This window comes from Bos grunniens, chromosome 11 (assembly GCF_055505025.1).
Source record: "Bos grunniens cultivar Pamir isolate PY7600 chromosome 11, Bosgru_T2T1.0, whole genome shotgun sequence".
Classification (NCBI taxonomy): Eukaryota; Metazoa; Chordata; class Mammalia; order Artiodactyla; family Bovidae; genus Bos; species Bos grunniens.
Genome location: NC_141175.1, coordinates 102,881,196 through 102,894,748, shown reverse-complemented (window position 1 = coordinate 102,894,748; position 13,553 = coordinate 102,881,196). Strand labels below are relative to the sequence as shown.

The window sequence follows — 13,553 nt, the reverse complement described above, 5'->3', positions numbered from 1 at the left end:
AGGGAGGCCCTTTTAAGGCCTAAAGCATTACAAAAAGGGACTTTTTGGTTACATGCTCAAAAATATTAAAGAAGAAATTATTTAAATATTTTTAAAATTCATGATTGTTCAGCTTAAATTTCTGAAAGGCTTAAAATATCAATAAATGGCCAGTAAGTCATATAAAGTTTACTATAAGATAAAACTGAGAAATTCAATGAAAAGCATTTTAAATCTCAAGTGTAGAAATGATGGAGTTTCAGTTCAGTTCAGTTCAGTCATTCAGTCGTGTCCGACTCTTTACGACCCCATGAATCCCAGCACACAGGCCTCCCTGTCCATCACCAACTCCCAGAGTTCACTTAAACTCACGTCCATCAAGTCCATGATGCCATCCAGCCATCTCACCCTCTGTCGTCCCCTTCTCCTCCTGCCCCCAATCCCTCCCAGCATCAGAGTCTTTTCCAATGAGACAACTCTTCGCATGAGGTGGCCCAAGTTCTGGAGTTTCAACTTTAGCATCATTCCTTCCAAAGAACACCCAGGACTGATCTCCTTTAGAATGGACTGGTTGGATCTCCTTGCAGTCCAAGGGACTCTGAGGAGTCTTCTCCAACACCACAGTTCAAAAGCATCAATTCTTTGGCACTCAGCTTTCTTCACAGTCCAACTCTCACATCCATACATGACCACTGGAAAAACCATAGCCTTGACTAGATGGACCTTTGTTGGCAAAGTAATGTCTCTGCTTTTCAATATGCTATCTAGGTTGGTCATAACTTTCCTTCCAAGGAGTAAGCGTTTTTTAATTTCATGGCTGCAATCACCATCTGCAGTGATTTTGGAGCCCAGAAAAATTAAGTCTGACACTGTTTCCACTGTTTCCCCATCTATTTCCCATGAAGTGACGGGACCAGATGCCATGATCTTTGTTTTCCGAATGTTGAGCTTTAAGCCAACTTTTTCACTCCCCACTTTCACTTTCATCAAGAGGCTTTTCAGTTCCTCTTCACTTTCTGCCATAAGGGTGGTGTCATCTGCATATCTGAGGTTATTGATATTTCTCCCAGCAATCTTGATTCCAGCTGTGCTTCTTCCAGTCCGGCGTTTCTCATGATGTACTCTGCGTATAAGTTACATAAGCAGGGTGACAATATACAACCTTGACGTACTCCTTTCCTATTTGGAACCAGTCTGTTGTTCCATGATGGAGTTTAGAAAATGTGAAATTCAGCTATTATATTCTGATTAAACCTACCAAGAGCTCATTTTAGCCTCGATTCTGATCAGGCATGACTGAGAACAATAAGCAACATTTTGCCTACTCATATACTGGGCTCAAGCAAAAACTATTTACATCATAACCAACTTTATGCCCATCCCCAACTAATCTTTTAATTTAAGAATAAGACCACATTGGTCTTTAAAAAGTTTCTCAAACCATCCCAGACGCATATGGCAGAATATACCATTCAACTCTACCCTCTTGAACCTAAGATACTAAACATACAGTGTGGTCTTTCTCTGGGTGATGAAGGGGGAAATTTAGAGTACCAGAGAAAAAATGGCTTTAGAGTTTAAATACACACACAAAAAAATCCCAACAAAACCCTAGATTCTAGTTCTATTTCTCCTCGATCATCAAATAATTCTCTGGGTCTCATTTTTTCTCTAGGAAAATACAGGGCCATGGCCTACAGAACCTTCAGGGTTCATTCTAGCACTGGCGTTCTGAATCTACTTAAGTGTTGACAAGTCAGCAACTTAGAATTTAGATACTCTTCAAATTTTAAAAATGCCACAAGGTGATGTCAAAAATCCTTAAAGCTTACCATGGCGTAAAAACGTGCTACACCAATGTATCCCTCCTTACTAAAAACAAAAATAATAAAGGCTTGCACCCCAATCAACAGAAACACATGTATTTACCTGCCTCATGAAAATCTATTTTTAGCCTTAAGCAACTTTAAAGCTAGTAACGTTTTCCTAAATCTAATGCTTCACATCTACGACATGCTAAGCCTTTTCAAACTAACTACAGAGCTGACCTACCGGGACACACATGATGCTTTGACTCATTTTTAATGAGTTAATAATTCTGCATATCGTCACCCTGTTAAAACACTTCACACTTATAAAACACAGACATTTAAGTATAGTGCAGATGGTCCCTAACTTAGAGTGCTTTCATTTACAATTTTTCGACTTTATGGTGATGCCCAAGTGACACACGCTCAACAGAAGCCACACTTGCCCTTCTGGCCTCTCCTGGAGCCACAGACACCAGTGGGATACTCTCTGGTGACGCCAGGTTGGGGCTCCACATTTCCCAACTGGCCACCCAGTCCTGAGGATGGATCACCGATACACTCACAGCCACTCTGTTTTTTACTTTCAGTATAGTACTGAGGCTTCCCAAGTGGCTCAATGGTAAAGAATCCACCTGCCAATGCAGGAGAAGCAAGAGACACAGGTTTAATCCCTGGGTCAGGAAGATCCTCTGGAGGGAATGACTACCCGCTCCAGTATTCTTGCCTGGAGAATTCCAGGGACAGAGGAGCCTGGAGGTTGTCAAGTCCATACAGTACATGGGGTTGCAAAGAGACAGACACAACTGAGCACGCTGTAAGCTCTATCTAAGAACCAAACACATTTTTTGGGTGTGGAACCCATCATGAAAGAAGGCAGAAATTGAACACACTAAAGATGGTGAAACATCTCCTCTTTCCCAACTACAAGACTTGTACTTCAACTGGATCTCAAGGATTTTCCTGTCTTCAGCCTCCAGTAAGTCCTTTCAACACCACAATCACATCTCCAGCTGAACTTCAAAGGAAAAGATATAAAAGCCACTCCAGTGGACGACTGTCGAGATAATCACTCTTAGCATCTTCCACAGATCTAAGAATAAAGCTGACTTACACCTAAAGACCAAATACTCGTCACTATTCTCAGCAGTTAACTTTTTAAATCCGTTCTAGACATCCATAAAATGTATTTATTTTAAAAAGGAGTTCCATAAATATAACTTTGGTAGCCAGAAAAATTCAGCAAAATAAAGATAAAACTGGATGAACTGCATTTTTATCTCATGCAAAAACACAAAAATCCTAAGTGAATACTCAAAGATGTTTTCAAGTATTGGCTTTCAAAACTGTGAAACAGCCCGTTCTAAGCACTTTATATATATTAACTTGATTATTTCTTACCATAATCCTATAAAGTAGGTATTACTGTCCCAGGGAAGGCAAACTAAGGCACCAAAAGATATTCACTTGCCCAAAGCCACACAATCAGTAAATGTAGGAGCCAGGCTGTCTGACTCCAGAACTAATGTTTACATCAACTATATACCACTCATTCACTTAACAGGTTTAACTAAGAGCCTACTGTGTGCCAAGCACCCTTCTAAGCACCGTGGACAGAGCCACAAACAAGTCAGACAAGACCTCTGCCCTCCAGTGGAGAAGTAGTCTTGGAACAAACAAGTTTTATGGGGGAAACGGATACATGAAGAGCGTTATCTTACCTCGTAATACACGCCAGGAAGAGAAAACAAACACAATGAATTGAAAGTGACAGAGAGAGGGGCTGGCTTCATCTTACGGGTAAGAGAAGGGATAATTCTGATGTGATAACATCTAGGCAACAAACGGAAGACATCTGTCAAGGCAAGATCACCACCAGGAGGAAGGGGTAGGCCAACTTAAAGAACAGCAGGGATAACATCCCTAAGACAGGAACAGCGTGATTTGTTCAAGAAATGGCAAAAAGTTCTGATTCAATTCTAAGGGTGTCAGGAAGCTTTTTGGAGGATTTTGATCAAGAAGAGTGACGGTGTGATTTATGTTTTTAAAAAGACCACTCTTTTTACTTTGGGATCAGTCAGCAAGACCAAGAGAAACAGGGTCACGGGGGAAGGCACCGTCACAACCATCTGAGATGCCTGAACCAAGACCAGGATCCACGTATTATCAGTAGACACTAAAAGGGAGAAGGCAATGGCACCCCACTCCAGTACTCTTGCCTGGAAAATCCCATGGACGGAGGAGCCTGGCAGGCAGCAGTCCATGGGGTCGCACAGAGTCCGACACGACTGAGCGACTTCACTTTCACTTTTCACTTCCATGCATTGGAGAAGGAAATGGCAACCCACTCCAGTGTTCTTGCCTGGAGAATCCCAGGGATGGGGAAGCCTGGTAGGCTGCTGTCAATGGGGTCGCACAGAGTCGGACACGACTGAAGTGACTTAGCAGCAGTAGCAGACACTAAAAGAACAGCATGCAAGCTAATCGTCCCTGAAAAAGACTCTAAAATATTCCTCCTTCCTCATCTCCCATTCCCGACTTGATTTTGAAAAAAAATCAGTTTTTAAAAATACCCATGTTAATGCTTTAGTGGGTACTATTATAGGAGGAAAAAAAGGTTAAAAGGTATTTCCTTCACTTACAAACATACTCTTATCATTTATCATATGCCACACACACCCATACATTCTTGAGAAGCAGAAAGAGCTTTACTGCTCTTTAGTTCAGGGCTCGTTCATTTACTTGGAGACAAGAAGTGGTAGCTCTTCTGATCAGCTTTCTTCTCACACTTTGTCTCAGCACATCCCAGCTCATACTATTAACAGGTTGTGGACTGCAATGAAGTACACCAAAGGGAATAGCATGTATTTAGGGAGCACCACTATGTACCAGGGACTCACTAGATGCCCTACATTTAAGAACTCATTTAATCCTCAGATACCCAAGGTAGGAAGTGAAGTCTTCATTACACAAATGAGAGAGAAAAAAAAATCAGAGAAATCAGTAACTTAAATTGTCCACGATAATAACAGGCAGAGCCAGGATTTAAGTCTACATCTAACTCTGAAGTTCTTGTCTACTACAGCAGCTATCAAAGACAGGACTATAAAATATATATTACATGTAATCTTTCTAGCTTCTTCTTACTGACTACCTTTTTGTTGGTGGGGCTGGGTTTATGAAGAATCTGAGTTTTGAAGATGGGAATGCAGAAGATGAAGTGATCTTACATTTTCAAATACATTACTTTGAAAAAGTATTTTCTGCTTGAGATTCCAAAGAAATTAATCATAAAGATTCCCACCTTTAAAAAAAAATATCTTAAGTATCAATCGTTTACCATGAAGTAGGAGTAATGTTCTCTGAAAGTCTGGTACAGATTCTGTCCTCAAAAGACCTACAGCTAAAGACAGGATGCAAATAAAAAGAAAATCATCAATAATATCTGAGAAGTGGCAAACAGCCTAAGGAGTGAATGAAGAGCCTTCTAGATCAGGGAAGGATTGCTGGAAAAAGAGGGACTCTAGGTGAGCTTCCCTGGAGAAGGGAATGGCAACCCACTCCAGTGTTCTTGCCTGGAGAATTCCATGGACAGAGGAGCCTGGCGGGCTACAGTCCATGGGGTCGCAAAGAGTCGGACACGACTGAGCCAGTAACACACAGGTGAGCTTCCCAGAGTCTAGGAAGTACAGCGAGGGGGCAAGACTCTAGGAGCATCTGCTCAGCTAAGACAAGCCTATGTACAAAAGCAGAGATGGAAATTTGGAAAGCAGGTAGACGGTACTCAACGTTACCTACGTTCCACACTAAAGAGGAAAAGGCTAATTCTCGCAGACTGTAGTGGACAGGCTAGGCAGACAGACAGAATTAACAATCAGAATTACATAAAGTCCTTACCAGCCAGTTACAAGCTCTTTTATGGTACGTGCTAGTCTAGTTATTCTCATTTAAATGATACCATCTCTATGCTGGACGTGACCTGAAGATGCGGAAGGCAGAAATAGTAGACTCAACACCTGCAATCTGTTTGTTTGGTTTTTTTTTTAAGTCAGAGGCGGGGGCGGGGGGTCAACTAAGGAGTGATACACTAACACCTTTCTTTCCCAAATGAGTTTCGGCAGTAAAGAGCAGGGAAACGTGTAGGGAAATGCCCCTCTCCGTCCACACAGGTGCTGAATCATTTCACAAGGAGTGCAGTGGGCGAGGGGCGCTTGTCAGGACAGTTGGGGACAGGTGCCTGCGTATTAAGGCAACAGATGAGTAAGCAGGAAAAACAAGTGAGTAAAAACTGCCTTCGCAGAGTCCGCCGCCGATTCCCGGGTCCCGCGGGGCGGAGGGGGTGACGCCACGGCGGGAGGCCGGGCGGAGGGTCCGGCGCGGGGCCCCGGCCGCCAGCCGCGACGCTCCGAGCCCGGCCGCCCGCGCGCACGAATGAATGGCGCGGGGCTGAAGAGCCGGCGCGGCGCCGGCGCAGCAACCGAGAGTTTGCGGCGCGGTCCGAGCGGGGCCGGCGCGGGGCGCGGCGGAGAGGGCCGCGGGCGCGGGTCTTCGGCGCGGCGCCTCCGCGGGCGGCCGAGAGCGGGCGGCGGCGGCGGGCCGGCCGCGCCATGGCGGAGGGGGAAGGGGAGGTCACGCGTTACATAACCCGGCAGCTGCCGCGCTTCGGGCGCCGCGGGCCGCCCAGGCCGCGAGACCAACGGCCGCGGGGCCCGGGCCGGCGCGCCCGCCCTCGCCCCGCCTCAGGCCGCCGCGCCGGGCGACGCGGGGCCGCTCCCACCCCGCCCCCACCCCCGCCGCCGGCCCGGGGTCGCTCACCTTCAGCCCTGCCCCAGACCACCATGCCCGGGCGCGGCCGCCTCCTCCGGCCTCGCGGGCCCCGGCGCCGCCGCACGGTGCCCTCGCCGGGGGCGGGGAGGAGGGCCGGCGAAGGAGTCGCACCGCCGCGCCGCGGTCCACGCTCGCCCCACGCTCGCGGCGGCCGGCCTGCGCGCGCTCGGCGCCTGCTCCGCCCCTCCCCCCCAGCGGGCGCGCGCGCCGCGGCTCCGCCCCGCCCCGCCCCTCCCCCTCCGGCGGCCGGCGCGCTCCCAGGCCCCGCCCCGCCCGCGGCTGCTCGCGCTCCGCCCCGCGCGGCGCCCGCGCCCGCGTGGAGCCCTGCCCTGGGCGATGGCGAACCGCAGGCGCCAAGCCCCTGTCGTCCCCGGCCGGCCCGCAGCGGGCCGCGCCTCCGTGGCACCTGACCATCTGGCTCGCGGGGGCGGAGAGGAGCGCGGCGCGGGCCCGCCTTCCGCATCGCGCCGCCAGCCCTGCTCCCCGAACCCGGCTCGCCTCCCGCTTGGTCGCGGAGCCGTCCCGGCCTCCTGGAGGCCCCGCCCGGCTCTGCGCTCCCCGGTCTGGGAGGGCACAAGTACAGGGACTGACCATGCTGGAAACCCTGGAAGATCCGTAAAACGCCGGGGTCCCCCGCCACTAGCCGTTGACTCACAGTGACATCTAGTGACGGAAGGGATACTCGCGAACTGACACTTTGCTGTGTCAGGGGGCGACCGGGGATCAGGGCCCACGGAGGTTAGTGGGAAGGAACGCTGCGCCGCCGGGGGTGAGCGTTGCCAGCTCCCTTGGGGGCTCGAACACTGGTCCCTGCGCGACCAGGCTCGCCCTGCATTGCACCTGGATCTTTGTAAACCTGCTGCAGGTGGCCCATCTCACATGCAGCGCTGGGGTTACACGCGAAAGCAATTTGATACTACTGTCCAAAAAAATAATATATTATGTATGCCTAAATACAATTATAATTGAGGACCTTCTGGCAAAAGACAAGTTGTTCCATAAGGACCATTTTCCCCCTCTTGGCAATTTTGGTTTGCCAGGAGATCATCCCATAACTCCATTACAATAGTCTTTATTGTTGCAACGCACAAGCATGAAGCGAACCTCCCAGCAAAGGCTCAGCACTGTCTATTTATTCCCTTACCTGAAGACTTGAAGAATTTGCAAGTGCTTAAGAAACAATTAGTACCCTTTTCAAAACTGATTTTGCAGAGCAGAGGCTTGTTTACTGGTGATTCAGCCAGTATTCAAATAACTTGTTTCTTTTTTCAATCCCTTCGTTTTTACTACTTTATAGACTTCTATAAATGCACTTCAACTTGAGTATTCTTGTCTAACCTTGCTGAAAATGTTCTTCTGAGACGTCATAATTTAATACAAACGGCATCATTTCAACAGGACCACAAACAGGTACTGGGAGTAACATCAGGGTATCACCTCATGAGATGCCACAGAAAACCAGTGTCAGCCCCTTATTATGGTTTTTTTTTTTTTTAATGTAAATCTATGAATGTCGGTATTCTATTAACATGAAATGGTAAAACTCGATTTTCAAATTGAAGAATGACCTGTGAACTCTACAGGAAAAATACTCTTATATTTCAATTTTCTTCCCCATTCTCTCCTATCCAAGTCAAAGATTTTTTCCCCCTCTATTTTCTCAAGAAAGAAACACAGACATTGAGATAACTGACCTCAGCAACACCTTTATAGAATATAGTAAAATGATATTAGCTGCATTTTAGTGCAAATTGGTAGGCAGTCTCCAATAACAAGGGAGAAAAATCAGTGTGCTCTCTAAACAGGCTAAAAAGAGAGATAAAGAATAGATAAACATATGTTTTATACCTACACATTTTGTATGCAGATATACACAAACCACAGAATCCTTTGGTACAATTTTGCCAAAGTTTTCTTTTGCCCAGTCTAGGATATTCTGTTATGTTATAATATTACAATAATATATTACACAGTGCCTAAAGACCCTTCTATTTCAATTTTATCCAGTCACCTACACTTGTTCATTCATTTACTTTCATTTATTCTCATGAGGACTATTTTTCCCTGTCTAAGGAGAGCTAGCCTCACCTTTGGGTAAAAGCAGCTGAGCAGGCCACTCAGGACTCTCACATAGGGAAGCCCTTTGGGTGCATTGCACCTTACTCCTCTTTTCTGAACTTTATTAAAAATCATTTTTTAAAGGTCTAATATTAATGCCATCTCAAGATCCTATGAAAGTGCAGACCCCTGACACCTGTAGGGACAGCCCTGGATAAGGACATGACCCTGCTATCTTTTAACCTCCATATCCAGCAGTAAACTCTTTTTGGAAACATCTAGTCTTCTCACATGCCTCTAGTTTTCTCACATGCCAAAAACAGAAAATAAGAACATGGAACCATTAAAAAACAAAGATCTGTAGTCAAGTCCCTTGGGTGAAATACACACTGTAACTCATGTATTTGCTCTTAGGAAAGAGTGATCTTACTAATTGTTATAAGGCAGTATATGCTTTTATGTTATAAGGCAATTTATGCCAAAAGACAAAATAGTAAGAAGGAGCACAAGCCCATAGAAATTTTGAGAGGAAAATGGAACCAGAATTGGCTTACTTAATTCTTCTAAACACAGTATCTGTTTTTACAGAGTAAACACACACCATGGGCAGATACGTACAGTATCAGCCCTGCTTAAGGGCAGAATTCCATCTGTAACTGGGCTTCCCAGGTGGCGCTAGTAGTAAATAACCCATCTGCCAATGTAGGAGACTCAAGAGATGCAAATTCGATCCCTGGGTCAGGAAGCCACTGCAGTATTCTTGCCTGGAAAATTCCATGGACGGAGGAGCCTGGTGGGCTAGAGTCCATGGGGTTGCAGAGTCAGACACGACTTAGCGCACACAGTGCCATCTGTAACTGACTGAATCCATCAGATTTGGAACTGTGGATACAGCGGCCTGACTGTACCACACTGTGTTATATAAGGGGCTTGAGCCTCTGGGGATTTGGTATCTGAGGGGTTCTGGAATACATCCAACATACTTAAATAACATAGTTCACAAAATTCTAGATGATTCAATAATTACTTTTGATGAGCATTCTGAACTCCAGTCACCCTTGTGTGAATAGTGAACATAATGCACGTCCTGCCCTTGAAAAGTTCCCCGTGTAGCAAGGGAAGCAAATAAACACCACATACTTGCTGTACAGGCTCAGAGCTGCTGCCAGAGGGTAGTCCATGGAGCACACAGGAAGGGTGTCTGGGAGGTTTCCTAGAGAGAATGCCATCCCAGGAAGGATTGAGAGACATGTGGGATACCACTGCCCATGGAGGGAGCAACACGTGTAAACGCAGAGAAGGGAGGGAGAACAAAGAACATTCCAGAAACTGCCAAGGGTGAAGTACAGAGGGGCATGGGTGGGGGTGGGGTGTGTGCTGAAAAAGGAGGCTGGAGAGGCAAGCAGGGGTCAGGGCAGGGTAGGGCCCCATAAAGTATATGACTGGGTTTTGACTCTATCCTAAAGGCTTTAAGGGACAGCGTGGCCTTAGAAAGTCACTCTGTTTGCTGCATGGAAAATAGGTTAGGGAGGCAGTCAGGAGGACTTGTAATAGCCGAGGTGTTCAGGTGCAGGCTTAGAGGAGGCAGGGGGTTGCATCTGGCCTGGGTAGGGATTTTGCAACACAAGTATAATGAAGAAAAGGGCAAATGCAAATCAAAACTACAACGAGGTACCACCTCACATGGGTCAGAATGGCCATCATAAAAAATCTACTAACAGTAAATTCTGGAGAGGGTGTGGAGAAAAGGGAACCTTCCTACACTGTTGGTGGGAATGTAAATTGGTGCAGCCACTATAGAGAACAGTATGGAGGTTCCTTAAAAAACTAAAAATAGAGCTATGATATGATGGAGCAATCCCATTCCTGGGCATATACCTGGAGAAAACCTTAATTTGAAAAGATACATGCACCCCAATATTCATGGCAGCACTATTTACAATAGCCAGGACATGGAAACAAAGGGATGGATAAAGAAGGTGTGGTACATATATACAGTGGAATATTACTCAGCCATAAAAAGAACGAAATAATGCCATCGCAGCACCACGGATGGACCTAGAGATTGTCACTCTTCAGTTCAGTTGCTCAATCATGTCCTACTCTTTGCGACCCCATGAATCGCAGCACGCCAGGCCTCCCTGTCCATCACCAACTCCCAGAGCTCACTCAGACTCACGTCCATCGAGTCAGTGATGCCATCCAGCCATCCCATCCTCTGTCATCCCCTTCTCCTCCTGCCCCCAATCCCTCCCAGCATTAGGGTCTTTTCCAATGAGTCAACTCTTCGCACGAGGTGGCCAGAGTATTGGAGTTTCAGCCTCAGCATCAGTCCTTCCAATGAACACCCAGGACCAACCAGTCCATCCTAAAGGAGACCAGTCCTGGGTGTTCATTGTCACACTTAAGTGAAGTCAGAGAAAGACTAAAATCACATGTTATTGCTGGTATGTGGAGTCTAAAACAATGATACAAATGAACCTATTTCCAAAACAGAAAGATTCACAGACAGAAAACAAACTTATGGTTACCAAAGAAGAAAGGCAAGGGAGGGATAAACTAGGAGGCTGGAATGAACAGATACACATTACTATATATAAAATAGATAACCAACAAGGACCTACTGTATAGCACAGGAAGCTTTATTCAATATCTTGTAACAACCTATAATGGTTAACATAGTATATTGCTTATATGTGGAATCTACAAAAAAAAGATACAAATGAACTTATTTACAAAACAGAAACAGACTTGCAGACATAGAAAGCAATCCTCTGGTTACCAAAGGGAAAAGGTGGGGAAGGATGAATTAGGAATTTGGGACTAACAGATACACACCACTATATATGAAATAGACACATGAGAAAGTCCTACTGTGTAGCACAAGGAAAGATATTCAATATCTTATAGTAATCTTTAATAGAAAAGAAATTGAAAAAGAATAGATATAACTGAATCACTTTGCTGTACACGTGAAACTAACACAACATTGTAAATCAACTGTATTCAATTTTTTAAAAAAAATCTCTTTATGGTCATTTTTTGTGAGATTTGGAAGAAATAATGTGTGCTCAAACCAGAAAGTCACATTGAATTATTTTTAAAATTAATGAATGATTATTTTTCTGGTTTGCTTAGGTCAGTTGTTCCTTCCTGATGTTTGTGTCAGATGTTTCAGAGCCTGTGTTTTCTATCTGAGATCGATCAATAATCTGAGTGATAGATTTTCTTCCTGCTTTCTTCCTTTCCCTTTCTCTAAATCTCCTTGTGCATGGAGCAATGTATTTTATTTATGAATTGCCTGGGAATACTACCACTGAATACCAGCCAGGAAAAAAAAAAAGCATGTAAAGAATCTGACTGCAGTGCAGGAGCTGCAGGGGACTTGGGTTCAATCCCTGGGATGGGAAGATCACCTGAAGGATGAAATGGCAACCCACTCCAGTATTCTTTACTAGAGAATCCCATGGACAAAGAAGCCTGGCAGGCTACAGTCCAGGGGGTCACAGAGAGTCGGACATGACTAAGCAACTGAACTGACACCATTTAAAACTACAAGGAGTGTTTCCTTAGACAATGAGTGTGAGTGTGTGTGGGTCTTTGTGCATGTTTGAAATTGAGGGTGTGCCCTCATGAACATTTATTCTCAGGTTAGAGTCACAAAGAACCATGCAAATGGTTGTAACCATGTAATTGTACCCCACCTCTATTTATCTTGGGTCCCAGCTAGGGAGTTTGGAATCAGAACAGAGGAAGGGTATCTCCAGGTGACACACAGCCTCTGAGGAATTTCTGGGCTGGGTGCCAGGAAGCCTCTTGTGGATTCCCAGAGCAGATTCCCAGAGCAAAGCAGCTGCAGTGGACAGAACTCCTCCTGGGCTTCCTCTCAGGGCTTTTCCAGGCCTTGTCAGCCCCAGCTCTGGGATAGGCCTCTGTCCTAGAAGCTGATTTCTCTGTCAAGTGTGAGTTGACTCAAGTTGGTTTCAATAAACCTAGCAGCCAAGGGCTTCCCTGGTGGCTCAGACAGTAAAGAATCTGCCTGCAATGCGGGAGACCCAGGCTCGATCCCTGAGTTGGGAAGATCCCCTGGAGAGGGAATGGCAATCCACTCCAGTATTCTTGCCTGGAGAATCCCATGGACAGAGGAGCCTGGTGGGCTGCAGTCCGTGGGTCACAAAGAGTCAGATACAACTGAGAGACTAACACTTTCAAGGATACTAAGATTAAAATCTGTGTTTCACAGATTTTTTCTGATCACAGAAAGGTTGATCAGACTGTCTTTGGAGAGTTAAAGCTTTTCTCCCTACTAACATCACAAAGAACCAAGGTCAGGGCTTAGGACCAACAGCTCTCAACTCAACTTTCCTGGGGACCAGCAAATTCCCATGATTTTGGACTTTAGCAGAACTTGATCTCAGGGACTCGCTATGTGCCGCCATATGGAGAAAACAACATAAGGACTCAGGCATAATTGATCAGCCCCCCGTCCCCTCACTAGAACAGTAAGCAAACCCAAGGGACATTCTAAACTGCCATGAGTCTTGGACTTAGTGGGAGAGGATGAGAAATGTACTCTTAATTAGCAAGAGAGGTGGGAAGATCACATTTTTGGAGGAAAAGTAAGTGCACTTGCCCAAAGTGACTGTCCTAAATGATGCTGTATATCTTGTTTTTAGACTGTCCTAGATGAGGTTTTTTCTTAGGGTCTGTCTGTAACCGGAATCTATCGCATTAGGAAAGCCCACAGGGAAAATACAACTGAAATTATATACCATATCGGCAGGAAAGCTGAGAATAAAGCACAAGGACTTCCACTGCCCACTCTGTCAACAATGAGTCCAGGGACCTGCAGGGACCTTGAGTCTGTTTCTGAACTTTATT

The 13,553-nt window shown here is 45.8% G+C and overlaps 1 protein-coding gene across 9 annotated transcripts in view; it reads right to left on the bottom strand.

Moving 5' to 3' along the window:
* Nucleotides 1–7,425, bottom strand: part of REV1 (REV1 DNA directed polymerase) — an 83,761-nt gene extending 76,336 nt beyond the window's left edge. For 7 of the 9 annotated variants that reach the window (XR_015137383.1, XR_015137385.1, XR_015137386.1 and 4 more), the window contains exon 1: nt 6,603–6,772. The gene's annotated coding sequence lies outside the window, so the exon portion shown is untranslated. Of the gene's footprint in view, nt 1–6,602; nt 6,773–7,205 lie in introns of those variants that run through there. The other 2 variants (XM_086327962.1, XM_086327964.1) reach the window with 1 other exon arrangement.
* Between the last annotated feature and the right edge of the window lie 6,128 nt (nt 7,426–13,553).